Source organism: Scatophagus argus, chromosome 18 (assembly GCF_020382885.2).
Source record: "Scatophagus argus isolate fScaArg1 chromosome 18, fScaArg1.pri, whole genome shotgun sequence".
Classification (NCBI taxonomy): Eukaryota; Metazoa; Chordata; class Actinopteri; family Scatophagidae; genus Scatophagus; species Scatophagus argus.
In genome coordinates, this window is record NC_058510.1 from 18,496,890 (window position 1) to 18,501,882 (window position 4,993).

General features: G+C 37.8%; 1 protein-coding gene across 3 annotated transcripts in view; it reads left to right on the forward strand.

Annotated features, from left to right (window-relative positions):
* Positions 1-4,043, forward strand: part of LOC124049529 (polypyrimidine tract-binding protein 2-like) — an 18,985-nt gene extending 14,942 nt beyond the window's left edge. For all 3 annotated transcript variants that reach the window (XM_046371275.1, XM_046371274.1, XM_046371277.1), the window contains exon 14: positions 1-4,043. This exon is cut by the window's left edge and continues 480 nt beyond it. The gene's annotated coding sequence lies outside the window, so the exon portion shown is untranslated.
* Positions 4,044-4,993: the final 950 nt, after the last annotated feature.

Genomic DNA, 4,993 nt, shown 5'->3' on the forward strand with positions numbered 1-4,993 from the left:
CAAAATCAACTGTTTCTACAGCTGGACATGTTCTCTAATTACCCTTCTGTGCTTTTGGAGCACATTGGTATTCAATATTTTTGGAGGTTATTGAGAACACAAGCTGTTCTGTCATTCTCTAGACATCATCACAGTTTTTGAAGCTATGCCTTGTTGATTGGCAGAGCTTTTTTTTGTTTGTTTGTTTTGTTCAGAATTTAAGATATATACATTTTTTTTTCAGTTAAGCAACAGAAGAGAATATTCCTGAGGCAACAAGAGTTTTTACAGCAGCCTTGGACGGGCAGTTTAACTTGAATTCCATTATTCCCCAAGTATGTTCAGTTTAAGATTTGTTCACATAAAGTCACATATCATAATGTGGCTCATGGCTAAGTATTTCTTTATCTGTGTTTTTGAAGCCTTCCTTGCTCTTTTCCATAGCGGTGAGGTGTAATTGTCCGTGACAGTGGTTTTCTAAGCATGTATAGTTATGATAGGATCTCGCATCAGAAAGTGTTGCATGCTGTGGAAGCAGTTAGGATACGAGTCCACTGTGATCTCATTGTCATGTGACAGTTTACTTGAGAGGGCTACTCAGTTGGACCAAAGTTTCTGTGCCTTTAGTGTTCCTTTAATTCATTTTGACAAAGAAAAGCATTTGAAGATACTGAAATGTTGCATTTCAAGGAAAAATGCTCAGAATTTTAAGTGTTGAGTTTATTCCCTTTTTTTATAAATACCCAACAGGACCTCTTGACTCGAGGTGTTTGCTCAGAAATACTAGTTATGTATATTTTTTCTTCCAAGTCCAATTTTTATACAGCTCAAAATGTAAGGATTTGGTGTCATTCTGAAGAGGCACAATTAAAGGATGAATTATTTTCTAACAAGGGGAGGTGCGACTTGGTTTCCTGCTTTTTGAGTTTTCCCTCTCATGGTCTCTCTCGTGTATTCTGCATTACGTCTGTAGCATGCCTAATAAAACTATTCTGTAGCTCTGCATTCACCTCCTCTGTCTTTCTTCTCTGTTCTGTCTGCTCCACTCACTCCTGAAACCATCTTCAGTCCCAGGGTGGGAAGGAAGCCAAAATTCATTTTGGAGCCACTTGAAAACAAGCTCTAATAAGCCAGATTGAGCCCTCTGATGGTACTAATTCTCAAGACAAGAAGTACATTTTGTTGATGCGTTTCCCACCCTGCCAACTGACACAATCTATTCCTTTGATGTCTTGCTCTTCTCTCCTCTGGTAGTTTCCTATTTTCTAATCAGTCTCTAAGGGCCTCTGCTCTCCTAACAATCTATCTGATCTATCTACTTGCTCTCACACCTTTATCAATTACATGAATGGTTGCAGTTGTCATTTTTCCCAAGCTTTCTGCATTTTACTGCCAGCTTTGGAGCATCTTTGAGTAATACTGCTACAGACACATCCAATGCTTACATATACCTATGGTAAATAGCATGTGTTAAGCCACTTAGAGCGACACTGTATTGCAGCAGAATGCCATGGAGCACAAGAATGGGATACTGTTGAGGATCTCTCATTTCGGACACAGGTTTGGTCTATGAGGAAAGAAAAGTGGGTGACCTTAACCACTATTCAGTCCTGCCTTGGGGGGAATTATTTAGTCGATGCTTTGTTGACAAATGTCATTATGTGAGTCAGAAGTATATCTTAAATCTGTTAGTTCTGATAATAAATCTGAGCCTGTTCATATATTTGGCACAGCCAGAAACCAAGGTTTAAGAGAACTCATTGTATTCATGTGCTCCATTGGTTTCCAAAAATCCATTGAAAAACAGTCAGAGAGAAATAATGCATAGGTTTGTTCATTTTCTTTTCTTTTGTGCTGGCAGCAGTCGTGGCTGGAGGCATTACATTTTCTCTCCATACATCCCATTGTTATGAGTTCAGTATCTCAGAAACACCTGAACCTGAACTTCCATTATGTTTGGCAAAAATGCCAGCTTGCAAGGAGGTGCTTAGAATTTGATGATCAAAGAACGTAACTCAAGATTTCACACGGTGATTATGACAAAGTTTTACACAAATGTCTCATAGGATAAAATGAAGAAGAGATGATGTTTTGTATCCAAAAGGTTAAAGGTCAGCTCCACTGTAATATGTTTTTTGTTCAGTATTCAACACCATAACTCAGGTACAGAAGGGCAAATTGTGACCATTTTTTTTACATTTGTTCAGATACTGAATTGATTGGTAACTGCTGATTGTAGATCTGTGCTGCTGGATTTAAGATGTTATGTGGAGGAAGCATCCTTGTTTAAGATTTTGTAGCTTCTTCGTGTTCTATCAGAATCACTTTCATTGACCAAGCATGTGAACGAAGTACAAAGAATTTGACAGCCTCAGCTGATTGTTGTTGCACCAGGTGATGGAAGTTCTCCATCTGTCCTTGGTAAAAATTCTCTCTAATTGAAGACTGCATGTTCCTCACTGGAACCATGCTAGTCATTTTAACAGAAAAACAAAATGAAAAATGAAATAAATAAACATAAAGCTAATAGATAAATTCCTTCAAAATCTTAATAAATTATGAGTTTGGACACATGGATATAAGCTGCAACTTCAGTTTATTTCCTCCAGGTATCAATGAAGTATTCTGATTCTGAACTGGCTGGTGGAGGTACCCAACCGCAAGGCCGTACCATGTACCCAGTCCAGGGCTCTTAGTTGACACTGAAGACGCTGAGGTCATGTCCCGAGCATTATATCTTGGAAAGTTTTAACATCGTTGACGAACATTTTACCAACCTCCAGATCCCCTCTACAAAATGCACATTTGTTTTGGTCCAGTCTCAGCACTCTCACCAACCTGGTTTCCAGCTGCAGTAGGCAGCTTTTTATGGCGAAGTAGCTCAGTCTGGAAGTAAATAGGCAACTGTTTGCCTATTTAATTTTTTATTATTATTATTTTCTTCTTTTTACACATGAAAGTGTTTTTCCAGGATTTACAACTACTGCTTTATTGTGTTAAAAAAAAAAGTTGCCTATAGTGTCTGAAGAATGGCCTGTGTGAAGTCCAATATACACCAATCAGCCGCAACATTGAAACCACTGACAGGTGAAGTGAGTAAAATTAATCATCTGTTTGCAATGCGATGTTCTCTGGAAAAACCTTGGGTTCTACCAATCATGGACCTCTGTGGGTACTTTGTGGTCCCAGACATTGGAAAGTTGGATGCTTTGGATCCTGTGCATTGAGGGTGGGGCCTCCCACACGATTTCCAGAACCCAAGGTTTCCCCACACAACATGGCATATGATTCATTTTATTCACTTCAGTTGTCAGTGATTTTAATGTGGTGTATATCCCCAAGTAACGTCACTTAAGTCAGGGTACTTGGCTGGACCAAGGATCAACAAGGGTTTATTTTTGGTAGTATCTATGCTGTAATTAAGGAAAGTCCTCCATTGAGTAGCTGATTGAAGTTTATTTATTCAATAAAAATATATTCTGTAAATAGTTCTCTTACACTTGTTAAATTAGCAATTCTGATTAGTCCTAAACAAGATCCAGTTTAATCCTTGCCCATTTCTAATATGGCTACGGATAAACTAGTTTGTTTAACAGATGCTGATAGTGGTGTACTTTCTCATCCCTACTGAAGACTACAAGGAAACATGCAAACTTATCAGATCTCTGTAGTCCAACTCCAGGCTTCAGGCTCCATTAGCTGCTACTAGCATAACACAATCCAATCACTGATGAATGATAGAACTAGACAGCAGACCTGAAGATGGCACCTGTTCTCTCTCCATTTACACATATGGAATCAAAACCTCTGTGGATCAAAAGTTCACAATAGAATCATAATTGGTGGTCTGTTGGGGAAAAATGTCTTTTGGGCCATAGTGGAATTCTTGATGAAACGCTGCAAGTGGCTACTGGGCAAAAATGTCGTATCAGGTCTAAATACTACATTCATAATCCCAATGTCTGATAAAACTGTTGTGGCTGAGATGGACTCTGTATAATGTAGTTGCCAGATTTTGTCAAGGAGGAGGAATGTGTGAAATAAAATGAGATCTATTTTATAGAGCAGTTGTGAAAGCAGCTCTATTATTCAAGTAGTTATATACTACTACTGCTATATCACATATTTTGAAGTCCTTTGTCTTTACTTTATCTTTATTTATACATTATTGGTTAGTACAATCAGAAAGTCAATGAAATTTTAAGTTTTTTTGCTGCCCATTCAGGACAAAAACACATTTTCATTTAAAAATAGAATACAGTGAACAGAAGCTCCTTCCTATCAGTATGAACTGTGCTATCGAGCAGCTGGACCTTAGGCACAGAGCACAGTGGCAGTGAGAAGTAAGTTCAGTCTCAGATGAAAACATTATTCATCAGTCAAACATGAATCATTCAGACGGGTGAAAATAATGTCAATCATTAATTGTACAAGACGGTAACCAATGAAAGCTTTTCTGTGAAATGAAACTAATCACTGAACCATGTGATGTTGACAGCTTTATTCATTGTATGCAGCATGCCTCACAGCACAGAAATAAATTAATTAGTAAATAATTAATACAAATTTAATCACTGTAATGAAAAACGACCTTTTCACCTTGTTCGCTACGATGTGTCATACAGCTCTTTCACAGAGTAGGTCAAAGATTTTAAATTTGCTTGGCCATCAATCAGCCACATACTTTTATTTCCGGTGAAATAATGGATAATGCTATGTTTTAATACATAATACATACATATTTGCAAGTAGTTGCCTGTTTATGATGTATTTCCACTAGTATTGCCATAGTGCTCAAGTTCCCCATCTGCTGAGTGTGTGGAAGTTTGTCAGAGCTCACTCAGTCACCCTTGATTAATGAGAATATCCTGTCACTTAAAGAAATACAAATGCATGGCTCAAATATGCTCAAATGTCTTTTTTTTTGCAAAAATAATGAAATAAATAAGTAGGGTCAACCATACTGGATTCAACTACTGCATATCCATCAAATGACAAGCCATCACACATTCAC